The sequence below is a fragment of the Panthera tigris genome, chromosome B1 (assembly GCF_018350195.1).
Source record: "Panthera tigris isolate Pti1 chromosome B1, P.tigris_Pti1_mat1.1, whole genome shotgun sequence".
NCBI classification, from domain to species: Eukaryota; Metazoa; Chordata; class Mammalia; order Carnivora; family Felidae; genus Panthera; species Panthera tigris.
This window is the reverse complement of record NC_056663.1, coordinates 139,584,648-139,592,434: the sequence shown is the minus strand read 5'-3', so window position 1 is coordinate 139,592,434 and position 7,787 is coordinate 139,584,648.

The following is a 7,787-nucleotide window of genomic DNA, read 5'->3' as shown; positions in this document are numbered from 1 at the left end:
TATTTTGACTGTATATTCTTGAAGAAATATATTCAAAACTGCTTCAAAAAAGTCTTACACCTCATTCATTAATCTGTTAGAAATATTGTTGACACTATTAATTTTAGTGTGTATTGGGTGTGTGTGTGTGTGTGTGTTAGGATAAAGCAAATAAGGAGCTGTATAGGACCCAATTTATGAACTTCTGCAGATAACTCTTAAAAATAAGGAAAATAACACTTATTTTTTCTTCCATTCATTTTTTTAATGAAAGTATATAATTTGGCTTAAAAGATGTAAACTCAGTTTTAATATGAAAACATGTAGGTTTCTACCACAGTGGACTCTTTGGCACCTGACTGCTTGCTCAGGAGAGAGCCCCAGCTGCTGCCGCCACTACCTCATATCCAAATACTGCCCAGCTCTCCTGGACTCTGGAGTGAGGACTTGGTCTTCATCCTGTATACCATGGCAGAAGCCACATTAACTCCAACTCACAGGCCTGACCTGACCAGACCCGAAGATACTCTAACTCCTCTTGCTGCTGTGGGCTTAGATGATGCATGGCCTAATAGAGTGTGGGATTCGATGTCCTTAGGCTTCCGGGAAAAGTCCAAGCAACACATGTGAAAGCGGGGCCATTAATATCTCTTGAGACAAACTTTGACCAGTGAGCCAGGAATCAGGAGGGAGCCTGAGAATAAATTCCTCTCACTTTCTTTTTCCCTCGTTGAGGACTGCTCTGAGGCCAGTGGTTTCTGAAAGCCTGCTAGGAAGGTTTCTTACATGACTGGGCTTCTCCCTCTGTGTCAATACCCTGTTACCTTCACTCCACAGGTCTTGGATTTGCACCTTCTAAGAAAGCCTTCACAAGTAATCTGCCTCACGCTCTATTTTTAGATAATCAAGGTGAAGAAAGCAATTTTATTAATGTAGTTAGCACAAAAAGGTTTTTAGTGTAAGAGGGGGAAAAAGACAGGTATGAAAACAAAGTAAAGAAAAACCATACAATTCAATGTGAATTGGAAATACCTGTATGAAGTGATAAAAATACAACTGCCACCACGTCACTTCATTTGTTCACAGAAAAGTAATAATATTAGCAGTGAACATATCTATTATCTGGATTATGGTACGCATTTATTTATTTATTTATTTATTTAAAGGCACCTGGAACGACAGTTTCTAAGTCTAAGACAAGTTATATAAGATGAATCTGAGATTTGGGGAAGTCCAAAATTCAAGCTATCAGAGAATATGGTTACCTCAAAACGTCATAGAAGCTAAAATTAAGAGGATCTCAACAGTCAAAGATAGTAAAATTTAAGCATCAAACGGGATGATGAATACAATTTATTGGAAAAAAAAAAAACATTTGTTAGGTAAAAGTCCGTAAGTTTATAATGTAAGAGAGAGAGAATCAACAAAACAACACTCAAGTCATTAACCAACCACCTTATTCAAAAGCAAAATCCTAAAAATAAAAATTTATCCTGCTTCTCCATTATGAAGTGAATTTGAACATAACCAAATAGTGCTGGCTAATAAAGGAAAGTTCTTTGAGAAGAGATGTCACTGGCAGGTGTTGTTGATGGGATAGTATGATGACATTTAAGACATTAAAAAGTCTGACCTTAACGATATTCCCATTGTCATTCCCTTTACTCTCCAATAACCCTCTCTGTTACCCGCAGCAAACCCTTTCAATGATCATCCAGTAAGTCAGTAGCAGAAGTACATTCTGCAGTTTCTTCTCCTGTGTGATATAACCCTTCGCTCGTATCTCTGCTACTACATGAAATCACTCTGGTTCTATAAGGCTCAACCCAAGTGTTTTTTACTTCATCTCCCTGCCAGGATCAGTTACTTCTTTTTCTATGTCTCCATAACATTTAGTTCACAACTTGATTATAACCCTCATAACATAATTAGTTTTTTTTTGCAAGTTTCAGTCTGTTCCACTAGAAGACAAGTGCTTAAAGTTTAGCTTACTACATTGCATAAATGAAAGTTTTCCTTATGTAAACTACTGTGTGTTATTTAACATTAACGAAGTATCTTCTTTGTGTCATTCACTTCTTGACATTCACTGTGCTAAGCTGCTGGTGATGCACCAATAAGTCAAATTATTATGGTCCCTGCTCTCCCAAACATAACACCTAGTAGGTGTCACAGAAATTTAGAAAGACTAATAAAACAGTGTCATAAGTTTAATAATCATGATGATGATGGTGATGATTACTTTAGCTAATAGTGACTGAGTAGTTTTACAAACCAAGTATGATATAAGCACTGTACATGGGTTATCTAATCCAATGTTCACAACATCTCAGTGACAGAGGAAGCACAGACTTCTTTTATAGAGACTTTGGGAGTCAGTGAAACCTTCCCTAACAAAGGGATTTCTAAATTGAGACCTGAAAAAAAAATGACTAGGGATTGGGCAGGTAAGAAAGAGAGAAGGGGGCTGGGCAGAAGGGGTGTGTGTGTGTGTGTGTGTGTGTGTGTGTGTGTGTGTGTTCTGGTGAGGGTTAAAGAGACAGGAAAAGTGTGTGCAACAGGAAACAAAAACCAAAGTCTACTTGATACATATATTTAGCATATATTGGCTTTCTACTTCTGAAGTCAGACTGCATCATGGAGCTTAATTCCTTTGGAAACAGTCACAAAAGCTGAAAACTGGACCAGATACATTGTCCTCATTTTACAGATAGAAGCACTGAATCCTAGTTCAAGGAAATGAGTTCCCAATGCCATGCAGAGTCATTGGCAGGAGTTGGGTTCCTGGGCCAGTCTCTTTCCAAGACACCCTGCTGCTGCCTCTGTGGATTGTTAAATGGTTTCCACTTCAGCCAGCCAGCAGTAAATGTATGCAGACAAATAACATGTTTTATGATTCCCAACCACCACATTCTAGCTCACGTTCTTCTCTTGATTATTATTTAATAAGAAAACTATAAATTATGTAATATAATAGTACATATCTGTACTTAATCTCTAAACAGATGTGATCTAGAAATGATTCCTCTCAATCTTCCCCTCAACACATCAATTCCATCCTGAAAATGCATCATGAGTTTTTATCTTGTAGGCTATAATTCCATCTTAATCATATCTTTGCTAGACAATCTTAGTTTAATCCTCTTTTTAAGTAGTTTACATCAGTTGTAAGAGCATGGCCTATGGAGCAGACAGACTGGCATCCTGGTTCTGAGTGGACTACTTAACCAGCTGTGTGACCTTGGACCAGACACATAACATGTTTGCATTAGTACCTAGACTCATGGTGTCCTTGTGGGGATTAAGGAACAACATGCATATAAAGCAGTGCATAGTGATATATGGTTCATTTTGAAAATTTTTGACTTGTTAGATATATTTTTCAACACCACATCATAAAATCATAGCTAAAATAACAGCTGCTTTAACTATTCCACTTTACTTAAAGGGTCTATAGACTGATAACATTCTTACCTGCCAAAATGAAATACCCATTTAGCTCCCACCACTAGACTGTAGACTTTATAAGAGCAAGAACTATGAATTTCCTCTAGCTTCTGGCATCTGCTACTATGATAATCACATAGGGAACACTGATAAATATTGGTTAAATTACCTAATTATTTGGTGTCTGGGCCAAAGCTAAAACTCATGCTTCCTGACATCCAGTTCGATATCTATATCTCTATATCTATATCTATATCTATATCTATATCTATATCATCATCTATATCTATATCATCATCTATATCTATGTTGTATATATATATTACTGTATATACATGTTGTGTGTATATATATATGTATATGTGTGTATGTATATACATATATATATATATTACTGTACCAAAAATTAAGGCAAAATAAAAATTTCTGATTCTTCATGTTGTAAAGCATATTCTGGGGGAAATTTTGTCTTAGAAATTTCAAGTTATTCTATGATGTTCCAATATGATGCTTTTTATTCTGCCTGAACCCCATTGGTACAAAGTCGCATGAATATTAATAGTTGGGAAGGGAGTGAGGACTTCAGCTGAGTAGTTAGGAAGTGAGGCTGTGCTTAGTGTGAATGCCCCGCTGGGTGGTGGATATATGGCATGGCTCAGGCACTGTGTTTATGCATTTTAAATTGCTTTCTTTACAACTCCAGTCCAGAGGAAATAGCATCTGAGCCAAACTGGATCAGGGAATTCCAACCCAGTGAAGTAGAACTGAGAAATCTCAAACAGGCCTCATACCCCTTGAGCTTGGCTTACTACTTACGTAGAAATAAATCCCACAAATGAGCTCTTCAACACACTATACTTACCATAGCCTTATAAAGAGACTTTGAACAAATGTTATTTCCAAACCCACTTAAGTTGCTTAAGCTGTGGAGCTCCTGGCCCTAATTTTAGTAGCAACAATAACAGCTGATGGAAATATTGCTGTGGCTTGCAGATGTGAAATACCATAGAAACCTGAATAGTTTCTCTTGATGGGATGACATCAGATTCTCCCAATAACTGAGTGCATGCTTTCTGGATTCATCTACTTCTTACAAAACAACCATTACCATATGCCAAAAAAATTAGCAGTGGTTTCCCTTCCTCCTTTTGCCCTTCCCTTTTGGGTCGATGATAAAATAAACATGGAACACATGATCCCTGTCTGCCAATTATGGTTAGATGTACAAAATTAACCTTTAGCTTAACATTTGTTAAGCAACTTATTATAAGAATCACAGTGTTATGGTGGTTTTCAGACAGTAAACTGTGCTAAATGCTTGAAAATACACAAAATTTAAGAGCTGACACATTCTGTTCTTAAGTGAAAGGGGTGCATTCTGATGTTTTGGCACTGGTTAAACATCCAGTCATTCCACTGCTCTGTCTGTGGGAAGTATGCTAATAGGTTATTGCTATTGCCTGTGAACTTCCAAGGCAAGTGAAACCCAGAATTTCAGAACCCTGATGCCAGTGGTTCTCACTGCATTTGATGGATGCAAATAATCTTGGCTTTAATATTTTAGTTGATCTGGAAGGTATTAACAAGGGATTTTTATCACAAGCAAAATCTTATGGAAACAAATCCTACTGTAAGAGTTTATTCAAGTTACTCTTAATAATGCTTGATGTCTTTGATATAAAAATGTCTCCTGACCTTTCATGTTCCTTTTTAACAGTACATATTTTAGCTTGGTCATCATCCAAAAAATTAAAGCGAGTCTTTAAAAATAGTATGTCTCCATATATCTCATTTTTCAACAAACAAAAACTGAGTGAAAATAACAAACCTCTTCTGGAAAAATTTTAAAAGCCCTTAATACTGGGAAAACTTATATTTTAAAGGAAAGGACAGCCAAAGGTCTGGTTTGGCGTAAGGAATAAAATTGCAGGTTAAGAAATGGCAACAGACATTTTTTTCCAGCTACAAAAGAAAGAAAGAAAGAGAGAGGGGGCAGGAAGGGAAAAAGAGGGACGGAAGGAAGGAAGGAAGGAAGGAAGGAAGGAAGGAAGGAAGAAGGAAGAAGGAAGGAAGGAAGGAAGGAAGGAAGGAAGGAAGGAAGGAAGGAAGAAGGAAGGAAGGAGGAAGGAAGGAAGGAAGGAAGGAAGGAAGGAAGGAAGGAAGGAAGGAAGAAGGAAGGAGGAAGGAAGGAAGGAAGGAAGGAAGGAAGGAAGGAAGGAAGGAAGAAGGAGGGAAGGAGGAAGGAAGGAAGGAAGGAAGGAAGGAAGGAAGGAAGGAAGGAATCTATGGCATGTGGTAAGTTATCCCTTTTGTGAGGTTCATGAAGCTTATGAGGTTCATGACACAAAGTGGAAAACTCACTGTGGGGACAAGAAATTTAGTTTAATTGGATGAGCCTTCTGGGTATGTTTAAATGTATACAGTGTGCAAATATTTTAAGATATTTACATTAAACTTGGAAGTTTCAACACAATTGAAATTTGAACTGTTTTACGCAGGTTCCTAATAGCAATGAGAATTTTCCTCTCCTGTTCTGATTTGTGTCCATATTTCATTTTCACTTTTCTTTCTGGAAGGATGGACTACTAGAGGAAGGATGGGTAAAAAAATAGGTTGAGATTGTGCACAAAATTTCCTTAAGTAAGTACAAGGTGTGGCTTTTGTTGTTGTATCTGTCAGATTGTAAACTTCTTGGCCACATAATAATCATGTACATACTCTTATTTTATGAGAATTTTATGGTACCATTGTGTGACAGGTATTTGCCCTTTATAGATATAGATACTCTTTCTGAATCAGACAAGGGAGGTGAATAAATATGTACAAGTTGCTATAATGCTGGAAATCGACCCTGGCAGCCCGTCTCACATTTGGACCGATTTAGGTTGGTCTTCGTTTGGGGATAATGTACTAAGCCAGGACACAGGCATAAACATTAACCCTGGCGCCGCAACCATGTTGGCTTGTACCATGGTAGAATTTATGAGGTCTCTTCATACAGTTAAGACTCCAGTAGTAATTTAAACCAAATTAATCACATTGGCCATATTGGTTCAGTTCAACTCTGGGATGTCTTAATTTGGTCAGAGGTGCATTAACCAGCAATTAAAATAAATACAAGAATATATATTGTTCTTTCAGTGACAGGCAAAACTAGTAAGGATAACATAATTTAATCGTTGAACTATTCAGTTTTTTTCAACCTATCGATATTTAAAATATGTCTTACAGTAAAGATGTCACAGCCTGTTTAAAAATACAAACAGACCATTTTATGGTCCCCCATTTATGATGGTTCAACTTTTAATTTTTTTTAACTTACAATGGTGTGAGAGCCATATGCATTCAGCAGAGATTGTACTTCAAATTTTGAGTTTTGATCTTTTCCTGTGCTCTCGAGATGCTGTACAACGTTCCCACGATGCTGGGTGACATCGGCCACAGGTTCCAGTCAGCCACGCAACCGTAAGGCTAAAAAACTGATGTACTCTCAACAATTCTATGCCCACACAACCATTCTGTTTTTCACTGTCAGTACAATATTTAATGAATTATGTAAGATGTTCGACACTTTATTGTACAATAAGCTTTGTGTTAGATCATTCTGCCCAACCGTAAACTAATGTAAGTGTTCTGAGCATGTGTAAAGTAGGCTGAGCTAGGCTATGATGCTCAGTAGGTTAAGTATATTAAGTGAATTTTTCTGTCTGTAAATGAATTCTTGACTTATGTTATTTTCAATTTCTGATGTTTATCAGACTATAACCTCATTGTAAGTCAAGAAAGATCTGTACGTAATATAAAACAGTTTGTTCTTATAAAATTATTGATATTTTTATTTTTAAAAATTTTTTAATGTTTATTTATTTTTGACAGACAGAGAGACAGAGCATGAACAGGGGAGGGGCAGAGAGAGAGGGAGACGCAGAATCCGAAGCAGGCTCCAGGCTCTGAGCTGTCAGCACAGAGCCCGACGCAGGGCTCGAACTCACAGAGTGAGAGATCATGACCTGAGACGAAGTCAGACGCTCAACTGACTGAGCCACCCAGGCGCCCCTATTGATATTTTTAAAGTATTAGCTTCCTTTTCAATAAATATTGTATTTCAAATTACTTCATCTGAAAATAAAACCCACAAATAGCAATAATTCTGTAAGCTGTTTTTTTTTTTTTTCCTTTTCTTTTGTATTCCTCGTAACATTTAGCATAGAGACTGGCCAGTATTTATAGAAGGAAAGACCATAAGGCCATTCAATTAAAATTAATGTAGGTTTTAGGTTCTATAGACTGTCGACTATGGCCACAATAATGCCATGTAACAAACCGCTCCAAAACACAGTGGCTTAAAACAACAATTCTTT